General features: G+C 42.1%; 1 protein-coding gene across 19 annotated transcripts in view; it reads left to right on the plus strand.

Annotated features, from left to right (window-relative positions):
• TNIK (TRAF2 and NCK interacting kinase) overlaps positions 1 to 17,027 on the plus strand; it is a 724,668-nt gene that overhangs the window by 251,308 nt on the left and 456,333 nt on the right. The gene's annotated exons all lie outside the window — the stretch shown is intronic.

The raw sequence follows: 17,027 nt of genomic DNA on the forward strand, positions 1-17,027 counted from the left end.
GCCACCTGAGCACAATAGAATGTCCCGCCCATGTGGGCGTGTGCTGTGAAGGTTTCTGGTAGATGTGGTCTGTTCTTCAATACAACCCCAGTGGGCGATGTGGGTCCCCTGAAAAATAAATAAAAACAGTCTTACCCCAGTGGGTATGTGTTACAGCAAGGCATGATATTATTTACATCCTCCTCAGAACGAACACACTGTTCCATGTAGTGCCTCTTGGTATCCTGCACTACGGACCTGCATGTTACACAGTGGGGCTTCACCACGGCCGGGCTAGCCGTTATAAATTCACTACACGAGTTGCCCACAACAGATGAAGCCACAACGCAGCGTGTTGATTCATTTAATCCAAGGAGTACATCAGCCTGGTTTCAGCACACAAATATTGCCAAACGCGTTTCGGGCGTCACAGCGCCCTTGATCACTGGCATAGGAGACCCCACAACTTGAGCAGGCCACCTGAGCACAATAGAATGTCCCGCCCATGTGGGCGTGTGCTGTGAAGGTTTCTGGTAGATGTGGTCTGTTCTTCAATACAACCCCAGTGGGCGATGTGGGTCCCCTGAAAAATAAATAAAAACAGTCTTACCCCAGTGGGTATGTGTTGCAGCAAGGCATGATATTATTTACGTCCTCCTCAGAACGAACACACTGTTCCATGTAGTGCCTCTTGGTATCCTGCACTACGGACCTGCATGTTACACAGTGGGACTTCACCATGGCCGGGCTAGCCATTATAAATTCACTACACGAGTTGCCCACAACAGATGAAGCCACAACGCAGCGTGTTGATTCATTTAATCCAAGGAGTACATCAGCCTGGTTTCAGCACACAAATATTGCCAAACGCGTTTCGGGCATCACAGCACCCTTGATCACTGGCATAGGAGACCCCACAACTTGAGCAGGCCACCTGAGCACAATAGAATGTCCCGCCCATGTGGGCGTGTGCTGTGAAGTTGTGGGGTCTCCTATGCCAGTGATCAAGGGCGCTGTGACGCCCGAAACGCGTTTGGCAATATTTGTGTGCTGAAACCAGGCTGATGTACTCCTTGGATTAAATGAATCAACACGCTGCGTTGTGGCTTCATCTATTGTGGGCAACTCGTGTAGTGAATATATATATATATATATATATATATATATCTATCGCTCCAAATCCCTCCAACTCCCGGAAAGAATAAGACAGCACTCGAGGATGAAGGTTTCAACGCGCTAGATTTTATTTAGCGGAGGGGTGCACACAGACGCGTTTCGGCGGTCTGCCTTCGTCAGTGTGTGATGCACTGTGTTTACTCCCGACATTGTTTTAAACAGATGATGATCACTCCCACATTCAATAAGGCATGGACATAAACAAGGGGACTTACACCTTGCATGGAATAGGTGCGGCCATCTTGTAGTGTGTGTTATATATGTAACACTAGATGACATTGTACATAAGATTGACTAAGTTTGTTGAGCCCACAGATGGGCAGACGCATTATTCCATGCCAGGCGTGTCCAAAATAAACGTCATAATTTAGACAAAAACATACAGCCGTGGATCGGTTAATGTCCCCATATGAAATACAAAATCCAAACCGCCTATAACAAAAGGGAATAAGTGACTTCCAAATCAACAACCATGTGATAGGGGTAACTTATAAAAAGAATGTGGGATATAAATAGAGTGAGATGCATCGCGTACAGCAGCAGAAAGACATGTGTGGTTATTCACAACATATACTACACATCTCACACATATAATTTTGAAAATATACATTAAGTCCATAGTGGAACCCATGTGGTGAAAATCAATATTATATACAGTGAAAAACTAGATGTGCAGGAGGCTCTTGTATTATGCCCATAAATAGCTCCCAATCAAATTGCAAATTCATTCGATCTAGAGCACAAAGCATGTGCAATATCTCTTGAGTTCATAATAAAGAAATATAAGACAAGTCAAATGCTGTGGGTCATATAACAATACACAGAGTCTCTCATAAAGTTAATATATACATGACAAAATTCAGGCATCAGGTTCAGAGCTGTTGTGTACATTGGTATCCAGTTATTCCTTATACGATGATATTTAAGAAGTTCTGATTACAGTTCATTGGAATGGACTATCATCTTGGAATAATGTCTACCAGGTGTTATTCTCTACTCGGATGAGTTTATTTCCCCAAATGGAAATCCATCTCCTCCCCACTGTTAAGACCTTTGGGATGTTTCGTGCAGAGATCGATAATATATCGGGACTCAAGTCTCCTTAATCTGCGTAGGCGGTCACCACCTCGTATATTCGGGGGTACAATATCAAGGCCGAAATACTGAAGCTTATTCCGGTCTCGATTGTGGGCCTCCGCAAAGTGACGAGTGACCGGATAGGCCTGATCTACTTTGTCAATGGCTCGCAAGTGCTCGAGTATTCTGAGCTTGATCTCCTTAATCGTGCTCCCAATATAGCGTAAGCCACAGGGGCACTGTAGGCAATAGACGGCATACTGTGTGCTGCAGGTAATGAATTTATTTATGTACATTTTCCTGCCAGTTTCTGTTATGACATAGGAAAGAACACGTTTACTGCCTGCGCACGCTTTGCAGCGCCGCAGGGGTAAAAGCCTCTTTGCTCCCTTAGGGTATTACTTCTCTGGGGCACTTTCTCTAAATGACTGGTCACTAGTATGTCGCCTAATGATCTGGCTTTGCTGAAGGTTAGGAGTGGCTGGGTTGGAAGATCTTCTTTGAGCACGCTATCAGTTAAGAGAATATGCCAGTTCTTCCGTAGCATTGCTCTAAAGCTTTCCGCTCCTGCTGAATAGGGGGTTATAACTCTAAACTTTCCCTTGTTATCACCTGGCGAGCCTCTACGATTGACCTGTTCAGAGCTATTGGTCAAGAGGGACTGTCTCTCTATTTTCCTGACTCTATTGAGAGTGTTGTTTAGTATTTTCTCGCCATACCCCCTGGCTCTGAATCGGGATATGCATTCCGAAGCAGCCGCTTCGAAATCAGATGGTTTGGAACAATTCCTGCGAAGTCTCAGCAGTTCCCCGTAGGGGATGCTATTGATTAATTGAGGAGGATGGCTGCTGCTGGCATGCAGTGTGGAGTTGCCAGCAGTTTGTTTCCTGAAGAGGTTTGTGTGGAGTTGTCCATCTTCTACATATATTTTGAGGTCCAGATAGTCCGCTGCCACCGGACTTACTGTTCCCGAAAACTATAGATTGATTTTGTTGTTATTTAGTACATTGATGTACTCATGAGCTGTTTCAAGGTTCCCTTTCCACACAACGAAAAGGTCATCGATGTACCGATGCCAGCACATGACCTTTCCCTCTTTACCTCCTACCATGCAGCTCCTGGGCACCTGCTCCTCCCACCAGCCCACGAACAAGTTCGCGTAGCTGGGAGCAAAGCAGGTACCCATCGCCGTGCCAGACTTCTGGATATATAGTTGTTCCTCAAACAGGAAAATGTTATGCTTCAGACAAAATTCTACGAATTCTAGAATCATTAAATTGTGTCTCGAGAATCGTAGCTGGCGTTGTTCTAATGCCCATTTCACAGCCTCTAATCCGTGATGGTGTTCAATAATTGTATAGAGACTGGTGATGTCTAATACCATCAGAAGATATTCCTGTTCCCACACTAAATTCTGCAATTTCGTCAAAAAATCCTTAGTGTCTCGCACATAGGAGTCCAGGGTAGACACTAAAGGAAATAAAGTGTGGTCCACAAAGCGAGACATATTCTCCGTGAGACTCCCAATAGAAGAATTAATAGGGCGGCCAGGTGGACAGTCACGGTTTTTGTGAAGTTTTGGGAGGTGGTAAAAAGTCGGAGTCATAGGGCAATTAGTGAGTAAGAACAGATGTTCATCTCTACTCAGCATTTGTTGATCATACCACTTGAAAATGAGTTTATCATAGTCTGTAATACTTTGCTGGTAGGTCTCATTAGTACATTTAATGTAGAAGTTCTCATCTGAGAGTTGCCTCAATGCTTCCTGTGTGTAGTATTCACGAGTCATTAAAACCACGTTCCCGCTCTTATCAGAGGGCTTCACAATAATTCTCGTGTCTGTTGTTAGTGTTTTTAGGGCAAGTCTTTGTGAATCCGTAATATTCTGGTGGGAGTCGTGATGATTGGTTTTACGGTACTTAAGTAGATCCTCATTCATGGCGTCTGAAAACACATCTATAGCATCCCAAGGGGACTGGGGAACAAAAGTGGACACTGGTTTGAATCCACTGGTTTCACTTTCTTGTTCGATACCTTGCATTTCCGCTCTTTGGGCAGTGTCAAGGTGTGCAAGGTTCTGTGTGTGTTCCAATTCCAAATTACTGGAATATATTTAGTTATTGGTACTTGCATATTGAATTTAATCCATCGAAAAGCTCATGTACAGGTGTACATTCCCTGATAGGAGGAAATGTCGGCTGATGGGATGCTGTTAGAGATTTGATTTACTTCTGATAAAGCGGCTTTTGTGTTTATTGAAGTTATTCCCCAATTAGGGTGGATAAAAGAGAATCAAGGTCCTCTGGCTAGTAAAATGCGGTTGAACTACAGAGTTGGATGCGCATTAACAAATACTTTGCAGGTCCTTTCAAACCTTGGGATGTTCCATCTGCAAGGAGTTGGTGCAAGTCCTTTCATGTGATGAGAAAGGAATTGCTGCGCCTCAACATTTATGGGGTGGGAAGAAAATTGATTTCTACATGTGCAAGATTGTATTGCACTTTGAGAAAATTATTAAAGTAACAATGCGCTTTTGCACTATGTTTTCATGTGTACTTCAGCTGTTTGTCCACTGAACTAGACCCAAGTTGGGAAATCAATGATTTGGCTATATTTACATGACCTGCTGATTGCATTCTGTACATACCTGAAAATGCATAATTCAAGGGAAACTGCAGACATTAGTCTGCCATGAGAAGTTTTACACATCCTATGCGAATCAAGCATCAAAAGAACAAATTTAAGAAAATAAGAAATGTATACTCTATTCTAGGTGGTCTGTTATGCTTCAAATTCTCTTTTCAATGCTGTGTGACTGCTTGGATTGAAAAATCTCTTAAAGTTTTAAAATAAATAATGCATTGCACTTTGTTTAGTCACTCACAGTTGAAATGCTTTATGTGGTAAAAGGTTAGGTAAAGTTGTAATTATTAGCCATGGTAACAAATTGCTGCATTGCAGACACATTTTGTGCAGTGCAGCAGTGCAAGAATAAAATCAAAAGCTCAAGCTAAGAAAACATTATTTTCCAGATTCCGGTCACTAAGGTTTGATTTCTTAATTGAAACAAACGTTAATCAGTTACTAGCTGTGGTACTTCCTGTGTGCAATATTCTGCCTTAATTCAGTATCCTCGTAAATACTGCTTCACTTATAACATATTAAATGTTATTTTCCAAACGAGAAAAATTAAGCCAGTCCTGCACATTCCAATGTTCATGCAGAAATGCTACTCCTTATATCCCTATCTGCAGAAAATTTGATTAAGAGATTCCAAAGACTGGGAATTCTCAGGACCACAGGTCAAATAGCATTTTGCCAACAGTGTGCTTCCCTGTGGGAGGTCTTTTGTCCCAATCTAGCATCGTATTATGATCCTTTCTTTTAGCAGAGTAAGGCAGCTGCCTATGTGGCCTTAATGCAGCACCATCATGGAGCCTGTGGTGGTTGGATTACTCCACAGGGTGATTAAGGGGGAGAGGATGTAGCCGTACAGCTAGAGCTGTCGACCTTGGAGCTGGGAAACTGGGTTCAAGCCACGGCGTCGGCTCAACATCCAAGGGGCCGATTCTGTGACTCGCCCGTTTGTAAACACAAAATTGGTTGATACATATGGCTCTTAGAGTCTGGGATGGAACATAATAACCTCTTTAACAGATTAAATTAGGTTTACCCCTTTTGTTTGTGATACGGCTGCAAGGACACACTTTGTGCTGCTTTGTTCGTAATAGGAATCCTAATGTTCGTCTAGATTCAACTTCAACATAATTGTAAACTGTCAAAATGTATGGTATGGCAGTTTTGGAATTGGAAGAGAGCTTTAAAGGCAATACTTCCGAAGTAAATAGCCTAAAAGAACCAGGAGACTGAAGAATGTGATCAGTTGAGAGTCCTTGAAGCAACAGAGATTAGTTCTGCTTCATAAATACACCTAGGCAAATGCATGCAATCTTGGGAGCATTAAAAATGTATGACTGCCACCACTTCCAGCCATTGTAGTCAGTCTCTTGTCGTTTGACCAATTTTTTGTCATGAACTAGATATTTTCTGTATTCTTCTGGCTCTTAAGGACACCAGATAAAGCACATTTCAAGATTGTATCAAAGAACTAACAATGACGATGATAAAAATTAGTTAGAACTTTGAGATGGTCAGACACATGATCGGATGCATGATTGAGTGACTAGCTACATGCATGATTGAGTGACTATAAACATATATGCCATTCCGTCTATGCTCGTGGGGCTCTTGGCACTAGTCGTAAGTAGAAAAGGTTGTTTTGCAATTGGGTCCTGAATGATGAAGAGGGAGTGTCTGGTGGCTTAGTGACTAATGCATCCACTGTATGGACCTGTGTACGACCTCATGGTCACTGGTTCAAATCCTGATGGGTCCACTCCGCCTTAAATCCTTCTGAGATCGAAAAAATTAGTACCATTGAGTTGGGTAACAGTAAACATCTGTTATTCAGTGCCAAGATGCACTTTCGGGGTAAACGAGCACTTTACAAATACACTTTGTTATGTTAGTGTGTGCCAGCAGAAAGGGCCCTAAACCAAGAAGGCTATGCCTCTTCTCGATGGTCAGTCTGCCAACTAAAGTAGGCTCACTGCTGTGAGCTTTAGCGACCACTTTAAGGTGTATATGCATAAATCAGCATGATCAAGTAGGAAGGTGGAGGTGGCATGCCGTGAATGTACTTCCAAACCAGGCATAACCTAACACGACAGAAGGACACAAGCACTCTTTATCTAATTATCCATCCACCGATGGTTTGCTCGCATGACCCCCCAAGTCTTTTACCTGGTTCATGTCTATGGAATAGGACCAGAAATAGCTGCTGGAATGAAAGATAAAAGGTGTTTCCTCATTTATACCATAGTGATAATTGGAATAACCCCTGTTGTAGAAGCCTACTACACCTGAAAACTCTGTGCCATCTATAACTCGCTGTTGTAGAGGCAAAAGAAGACTGTCATAATTTGTCTAATTTCTTTTGACCTCCCTCCACTATCCCTTTCAATCCAAATAACAGACTAACATATAACCACTCAAGTTAATTTCATATTTCCCTGACCAATTCACCACTAATCCTTTTTTGGTCCCTGAGTAGCATGCTACTTGCCGAAAAATGCTTCAACATATCATCAGGGGTAGACAAGACAATATAAATGCAAATCTTTTCCCTCTTCTATCCCTCCACAGTTCTTCTCAATCCAAATAATAGAATAACATATCCACTGCGCAAATTAATTTCATATTTCACTATACTAATTCACCAATAACACTTTATGGGTTCTGGAGATCCGTGCTACTCGCCGAAAAAGTGATTCAACACCTCGTCCAGGGAAGTAAGTGCTATATAAATGCAATTACAATACAATAACCTTTTCACATGTAAATCCTTTTGGAATTAAATCATCCTAAAACGGTAGGTTTAACCTTATTATAAGATAAGGGAATTATATAATATACATTTATATGTTTTCTCTGAAAGGTATAACACTATTGTTAAGATATTTCTTCAGTGCTGTTTCTATAACGATACATCACTTTACCAGTAGGTTTCTTCACAATGTGATTTGTAATATCATGAAATGTATATTATAAATATAAACAGTAACACATAGATAGACAACATAAACCTAATCTGTAATCTCTTTCTGTCTTATTCTGACCATTATGGTTTACTTATCCATCACTTTTTTGATGTGTATCACCATGCATTTCAATCATTCTCATGTTGTACAGCATTATTACCTTTTTATTCTATTTCAGCATGTATTGATTTCAGGTCTATGCACTCTGGCTCTTCCTTTGTTATTTTGTTTGTTCCTACGTTACATGATTGATTTCATGTAGGTTATTCCTTTTTTATCCTATCCATATTCCTCATGTTAGTTTAGACTGCTTCTGTCCCCTTTGCTTTACTACACCTCCATTAATTCTTTGTTGTCTATGAGCTATTCTCTCCGAGTGACCTATTCGCCACTATGTTGTTACATTTGTACATACGCGTTTCTAATTCAATGTGGATTATTATCGTGGGTCCATAAATTTACACAGTATTTTCCCTTTCTTCCACATCTTTTGCAAGCTTATCTCCTTTCACTAATTGCATGTGCCTTTATTCCACTGCTGCCAATTCTGTTGTGTCTTTTATCCAGCTGTTAACGAATCCCACTAATGTATGGCCAATAGCCTTTTAGCTAATATTGTCCCCAATGCAACAAATTTCCTTTTCATTGTTTCTTTTTGTGTAACTTAGTAAGCAATATTTCTGTATTACCTTAGAGCCTACAGGGGCATTACTGATGTTGTTGTTTCAACTCAGTCCTGTAAATGTGTGTTCTGAGGCACTCTCATAATATACAAAACATTTACTCATTTTATGCAACTTCTAGCACTATAGTAGTATATATTGCTTATTTTTAAGTGGAGCCAGATAGGGGATATAAAATTGTACCCGATTGAACCTAACATATTTGTTTTACTCCCTGGCATGCTTTGTCCCATTCTTGCTCTGCGAAAGCTTCATCCACATTTTTTCTACACCTGGTTCTAGCTGCCTTAGTATCTGCACTTTTTTTCATTGCCTGTGCCTGTAATGGGGCTGGCCACGCTGGGTGTGTTTCTGGTGGACCACGCCCGTTTCATTGCAACCGCGGTCATGCGACCCAGATAATAAATAAACAGGCGGGGCGGCGCCCTGTGAGTCCCACTCTAGACACCAACCTTGTGTGTGCATCCTGATTCCAGCACAGCTCACACTGGAACCCCCAGATGCGTGTTCCGGCCCCTGGGCACATGGGTCCCCGGGTACACGACGGTGACCTATAATTTTTTGCAACCAGCAGCCTGAACTCCACCAGTACAAGCATTGTCGTTATGGTTTGTGTGGTCTCTGTTGCCTTTTGAAGTGTAAGCCAGATCCCTCTGGTGTCTTATGCAAATTTCGCCTATTGAGTGAATTGGCCTGTTCCCCGTCCAACAATTTCTTGCGTTTCTGCGAATGTGATAAAGTTATAATATTGTTCCCCAGCTTTAAATTATTTGGTCACGATGAACAGAAATCCTCTCCAGGTCTTGTAACCCAGAGGTCTGGGTCTGAGTTTATAATTCCATCTTTGACTCCTACTCAAGAATCATGTTAAACTAGGACAACAACTTCTTCTCCCTGTGCCTGAATATATATGGGTAATTATATTGGTGATAATGATTGCTACAGTTCCCAGTGAGTGCTATCATTTGCCTTCTCCCTAGGCACTGATAGCAGTTATTAGCTAAGTCATCAAGCATCATCTAAAATGTGTTTTGTTAGCACTAAATGAAATCCTAGTCTCTGTGATCACACTTAAACTAATAAATTAGATTTATAAATGTAAAATATTGTTCCCATTTAAGCGCTGTCATGCATCTTAGTACAGATATGCACTGTATTGAACACAGAAAAGAAAAACATGAAAACATTGTGGGCAGAGTGTCTTAGAAGGAGGCAGGATAGGCTGTCATTGACCCCTACAGTCATATAATACAAGAGCTGGTAGCTTTTATGCCTCTGTGCACATTTAAAAGTCCCTCATGAATTCACTGGAGAAGTTTCTCTGCTAACACCATCCTCCCAGCTCACTGCAGAGGGCATTAGAGCAGAAAACGACTGCACACCGCTCCTTGTTGAACCCAGCTTTCTATCAAAGTAGACTTTTAAGGGTAAGTATTTCATTGTAATGATAAGTGGAGAGCTGAATTGAAAGTGCCACTCACCATCAGCAGAAGATTGACAACTGTGGCCCAACTTTAGTGAAGTCAGCTAACTGGTATGTCACAGACTGACACTGTTTTGTTCAGGTGGCAGAGAAGAAGCCCCATCTATTCATGTAAGAGACAGAAGCTTGAAGCACAGAGAGGCTAAAGCAATGCAGACTACAATCTGATCCAACAAAAAAAAACTATCCACAGAACCGATTAGTGGATTCACAAAAATACGCAGAATTGTGCAGTGAAATCTATGCAACTTGTAGATCTGAGAGTAATTGATCACCTAAAAGGCAGACCATTCATAGGGATATCAAATGGAGGATTTTCACTCTGTGTACAAGCCAGTACTTCCCAGCAGTGCATTCTGATATATGTAGTGCAAGCAGCGGCGGCAGATACAAGTAATAAGTGGTTGGGTGGGATGCAGGTGTGGTGGATGCGGCAAGCGTATGGGGGCACGGGCGAGAGGGCGTGGGGGGTTAATACTAAATAAAAAAGGACTGACTTTACGCTGCTAGCTGCCGCGTGCTCCTCTGCTCCCTACACAGGTTCCCAGAGTCCCCACCCAATCCCGATACTGCTTTCAAGCTATATATACCAAGCATGAGACCTGCATGGGGATTGGCCTGAGTGGGTTGCTTTGATGGTCAGGGAAATGCAGCCTGGTCCTTTTCTCTACCCGGCTGTGGAGTATCGAGTGGAGATACCTAATTGTGCATGTCCGCATAAGACAGTCGGCCAAAATGACATGCGTACTTAAGTGGACCTACCACTCCTCCTCCCAGTCTATGCCCAGTTAAGCTGGCCCAGCCCCACTCTATGTTCACATTGGATGCCAGATAGTAAAACAACGTAATTATAATTTTATTTTTCGCTATCCTTTTATTTTTCGAGTTCTGTCATTTTTGCAGGGTGAGGCGATACTCCTCCGCCATTGCGGAGGAGCCGCCACTGAGTGCAAGGCAGTCTTTACTTACAATGTGTGCATTTTGTTGCTTGAGTCTTGGTATGCAGCCAGTGCGGTATAGTCTTTGACATTAGTGTCTTGTTCTTGTGAACTCATCTGAAAGACAGAAGGCCCTGTTATGGGGAACAAGTGAAAAAGATGCCCTGTGAGCAAAGAATATTGTATACTGCATTCACAATGAAGCAGGCAAACACACAGTCACACTCTCACAATCACCCACACTCATTCTCATTTTCCATTTCAGATTACCATTCTTTCTTATCTTGTCTTTTTCTCCCACCCTGCCCCCACTCTTTTATATTTGTAGTCTGCACCATTCACTAATCTCAGAACTTTTGCAAGCAGTAAAGGAATACATGAAGTTCTAATTCCTTCCCACAAATGGAAATAGACTATTGCATCTACGTGGAACATGGAGTTTACTGAAGACCTTAACAATGATCAAAGTTGTAAATCTGTCATTTTACAGTCCAAATATTACTGGCCTGATTATCAAAGTCTTTTGCTCTGCAAAAATGATCTTAAGTGCACAAATAGCATGAAGTGCAAGCATAAATTAATTTGTTATTTACACTCACAAAGAATTAATCACATGCAAACTAGCGCCTGTCTTGGACAATTATTACTAGTGAAAATATCTGAACGTGGGGGCATAGATATTTTGACATATACATGAGCACACACAAGTCAGTAGCTTGTTGTCAATCACAGTGCATGTTCTCCTACTATATTTAAGCTGGTATGCTCCTGAATGAAAATCAGTGTGTCTTACATCTTCCAAGTAGTACTCCTGGAATTCTAAGATAGATAAATATTGACTCTAAATGTAAGCATTAGCCTATGAGAAAATACTTGTGTCCCTTGTTTTGCAATGCCAAAAAGCATCACTGCGAATGTGTATTGTTTCTTTGCATTGTCTCAAATAAAAATAATAAATAACTTTACCACTACAGATGGGCATTGAGACTTTGACCCATCAATCAGATGTACGGCAACTGCCTCTCTTCCATTACTTTGCGTCGCATAATCGAACTTTCTGCTTAACGCCTGCTACAAGCCAGGCACTATCAGGTACCAGACACCAAAGCAATGGACCAGGTCACACCACCTCCCAGAGAAACTGGTTTAAAAAAAACCCACAAAAATAGCTTGTAATTCAGTGGTGTAACAAAACTTGAGGGGGCCCCCCTGCAATGTGCATGGAAGGGCCCCCTTCTGGACTTACTCAGGAGCTGTCGGGGTAAGGTACTACGCTGACGGGGCCCCCTGGAGCTTGGTCCCCCTCACTACAGGAACCTTTGTTATGCCACTGCTGTAACTAACCGATAAACCCCGGGAAGAGAGGTGGGCGCAGGCCAGGCATCTTCCTCCCCCACTAGACACATACTCCTGCAAGTTACGGCAGCTCCTCCCGTGGGAGATTTGGAATTCTTAGACGCAGCGCCTTGATACCTGCAGGTTTAGAGCGCTATATAAGAGTATTTTGTTTTGGGTGTCCATGGGTTACTATCTCACATGGTGCCATTTCATGCCCCTCTCCATTGTCCTCTCTGATTTTTCTTCACAGAATGTGTACATAGATAAGCCGGGGCAGCCAATGAAATCCACCAGGGTCAGTAGGTGTTTGGTACCCATGATGTACATTTTGCAGTAATGAACTCTAGTTTATGAACTAACCCCACTGAGTGATGGGACATGTAGGCCATTACTTGTAACTGGACATTTGAGTCTACAAGGCCCAATATGTACAGAATTTGTATATTAAAAAAAAGACTGCTTTTATGTTACTCATACAACAAGGAATCAACTAATAGTTGCGTTGTAGTAAACACTAAGTAGATCGCCACTATTTATGAATTTGTGTGATTATGAAAAGTCATGTTCACATAGATATTAAATATGCCCAATAACACAGAATAATTTGCTTACAAAACAGATGTTTCATGGGAATGGCAGCAATGGTGGAATTTAAATACAAATTTTAGGGATATGTTTTTAATGCTGCTGTCATCAAACTTAATACTCTTAGCCCAGAACAGACCAAATTCATGTGACTATCCAGACATCTCAAATGTAACTTCAGTCAAGAATGGCTCATTGAACTGAATTATATTTATTTATGTCATTTGTAAAGCGCATGCCTACCTGAAAAATGTTTCCCAGCGCTGACATCCTCACAAAACCCATCAGAGTTACTGAAGCCACAGGAAACTGTTTATGAGCAGATGGGAACAGCCATGTCTTAAGCTGCTTAGGAAAAAATATCAGATAGATTTCCAACTTCTCAATGATTGTGCAAAGTGTTCCACAGTTTTGGTCCCCGATATGCAAATACCGTGCCACCTTTAATGGGTTCTCTTGACCCTAGGGACTACAGCCAGTTCCAAGTGGCTGTAATGGAGAAAACGTTTGATGTATACCAGGACAACAATATTCTCAGAAATAACGGCCCTGCATTGAAAAGACACTTCTGCATATAGCATAAACTTTAAATTGAACCTGGCATTCAATTGGCAGCCAATGAAGGGTGTGTAGCACGTTGGCTGATGCAGTAAATCTGAGTGGGTGGAGAAGGAGTCGGGCAGCCACATTCTGTACGGTCTGCAGCCATTGAAGCAGGAAGGTAGCAGCACCTTGGCATCGACCATTTCTTGTAGTCCAGTGTAGACATTACAAGGGCTTGGACTACTGTTTTTGGGCAGGGGCCAGAAGGCACACCAAGATTTTCATTAACCACTTAAGGATACCGAAGCAGGTGGCTGCTACTTTGTTGATAGATTGTTCATGATTGAGCCATACTCAGAGATTTGTTTACCACCTGCACTGGTGAAGGAGTCATCTCCTTAGCAGATGGCCACAGATGAGGGCCCCAGAGGTGAGGTTGGTTTCCCACCAGTAGAAACTCTGCCTTGTCCCCGGTTCATCTTTAGTTAATTTCCATTCATCCAAAATTAAACTTGGGCAAGACAGCTGTTAAGAGATTCTGCCTTGTGGTTATCCTGATATGAATCATCTGCATACAAGAACAATGTCAGCCCACAGGATTCTACAATCTCCGCTAAAGGTCTCACCTACAGGTTGATAAGTAGGGGGCTCAAGGTTGGGGCCTGTGGCATCCCGCCAGCTAGGTGGTTATGGTTCAACCTCCTGAAAGGTGCAGTCTTGTACGAAGGAGCTCAGCCACATTAGGGCTGTGTCCTGCACACCCAGATCTTATTTATCTATTTATTTATTTATAAAGTTTTATATAGCGCGTACAAGATCCCGAAGGATATCAAAGCGCTTTACAAAAAGGATGGGAGGAGGGTAACACATACAATATCGACATTAATTGGGAATAAAAGCAATAATAATCACATAATTACAAGACGCATGGGTCAAAGGAGAGTATTACAATAAGCAGGTACATAGTGGACTAAACTGGGGGCACACTTTGAGATAAAGAAGAGCAGCACCCAATGATGGTCAAGTGGTTGTAGGGTCAATGACCTTGAGCGGTGAACCTAGTCCAATTAAGGTAGGAATTTGTTCATTAAGAATCTTTTGACTTCCAGTCTGAAAGCAATCGTTGAGGAGATTCTGCGTATTTCCGGTGGAAGAGAGTTCCATATCTTTGGGGCGGCGCCAGAGAAGGCGTGCTGGCAAGTTCTCTTTTTCTTAACCTGGTGTATAACGTGGAATGGCTCTCCGTGTTGAAAGTGGCGCCAAGATCAAAGAGGATTAGTGCTGCAGCACCCCCTGTATCAAATGGGCCACTCAGATATTCAATGACGCTAAGGACGGCTGATTCCATGCTATGGCCAGGTCTATAGCCTGATTGCGAAGAATATAATAGACGATTTGATTCAATATAGGATGAGAGTCATTCCAATCCTCTCCTCTGGGGAAAAAGCTCTGGGCTTTAAATTAATTATCGCTCTGACAGCCCATATTAATCTTTGTCGTAAAAAATAGTACGTCCACACCCCAATCCATAAGTAATCAAAACTATTTCTAAATCCCAAAGATATTGGTGCAAACCTTAGCGGTCAGTTGAATTCACTTTGGAAATGCACCCCAGATTGTAATGCCTTTATTAGCACCTCTCAAATTTGTGTTACTTCTGACCGATGTTCGAATTCGTTTTAATTTGTTTTACATCTATTCAAAGCGCGTCATCATCCACACATCTTTGAACAAAATCTGAAGACGGGGATATTTAAGTCCGGAATCTAGGATGTTCAATTCCCACCAGGCTCCATGAAAAACATTTTCAGGGCTAATAATATGTTCTATTTCAGTTTAGGAAAAACAGGAAAACAGTTTTTGTTCAGTCACTTTAATGTAATCATGCCTAGCTTTCCCTTCACCTTGCTGTTTTCTCTGTAATGTGTCCCTCTAACATGCAAATGAGACAATGGGTCTAATTCACCATTACAAATTCTTGATCTAGCCAACCATGTTCCTCTACTGGTCTTCATTCTTTGATCTCCACTAGTTACCAGTGTATCCAGTGCTCCAGTCTTTGTAGATTCTGTGCGCAGGTACTAAGCGCCTCTGAGAATATTGAAAAGAAGTTTTGCCTAACCTCACCTCTCAGACATTCAAACCCCTGAACACAGCACAGATGTACAGTTACATGACTTTTGGTAGCATTGGCAAATGAGATTAACGGAAGCCCAACCTACTGACACTGCTTAACATAACATTTTTTAATTCCCTCAGTTGAGTGAGGAATTGGTTTTTTATTCCCTTACTTGTTTGAGTCAGTGATTCTTGAATTCATTTCAAGGTAGGATTGCTATTGTGAGCGGTTACTGGGGATTATAAGAGGTTTCCTTGCAAGGAGTGGAAAAGGGTGGAATGTGTGTGAAAACACTTCATCTGTAGTCCTGCCCGGGCCCATAGTTTGCAGTAAGTGACATGCATTGCTGCAGCCTTGCAGCTCCTGCATGAATTTATAATCTAAAAAAAATTAATGTTAAAAAGATGCTACACCATGGAATTGATTTCATGGCAGCATACTAAAACACCACCCATGGACACTGCGACAGGCAGTGTGGTGGTTTCCCTATTGTGCAGACTGCAAGTGTTGCCAATCAGACTTGTCTGTTACAAATCTTTGTCATCCAGGATCTAGTTGGTTGAATTGAGCAACCAAGGTTGTATCTTCAAGAATACAGTTACCTTTCATATAAAAGCTCCACACTGAATACATGGTGTAGTGACAAAGCGGGTGTGGCGCTTCTTATCCAGGAAGTCAGTAACAGGGGAATTGACCGGTCTGTTCTGTTGAAAAGGAGAGGCAAGAGTGTACCTATTTTGGGATCAAGCAGCAGGCAGGATTGGTGGCCATTTTGACAGGGCGATGAGGACGGCCTGTTCCTCTTCCTGTAGCATGTTGTCCATGACTTTATGGAACAGCTAAAATGTTTTTGTGGAACCTTTACCTAGAAACAATGTATGTTAGAATGTTATCAATGTATAGTGCTTGTTTTGGGTTGTACCACTTTTCTTAATCTTTTAGTTGTTTATTTTTAGTTTGGTGTGAGAAGTTGGCCTGATATATGATGTCTCCAATTCTGGGGTAAGCATGGGCGGAAAATCCGTTTCGCTCGCGGATTTTGCGGATTTTCCGTAAATTCGCAATCCGCGAGATTCGCGAATCTCCCGCAAAATCCGCAAATCCGCGAGCAGCGGATTTTGCTCGCACTGCTCGCACTGTTCGCGTGAGTTCGCGGCTTCCCAGTACAACTTCGCGCCCCGCGAATAAGTGCAAAATTGCAGAAATACGATCTTAGCAAAACTGAAACTACTTACCAGGTTCAAAAGTTCAGGCTCATCATTAGTAGCCATTTCCTGTAGTGCTTCCTGAGGGGCCCCTCCAGAGTTCAGTTGCCAGTTGCAACTATTATGTGACCCTGCTCTGAACCTCAGAATAGTTACACATATGCCACAAAGGTCCTGAATTACAGCTAAGGGAGACAAGCAGGAGCCAGGCTGGAAGTTCGAATCCATTAATCAGCCCCTAATTCATTATTGTCAGTTGGGGCAGGGCAGGTGTTGTAACTAATTTTGCAACAATGAAAGC

The sequence above is a fragment of the Lissotriton vulgaris genome, chromosome 11 (assembly GCF_964263255.1).
Source record: "Lissotriton vulgaris chromosome 11, aLisVul1.2, whole genome shotgun sequence".
NCBI lineage: Eukaryota > Metazoa > Chordata > Amphibia > Caudata > Salamandridae > Lissotriton > Lissotriton vulgaris.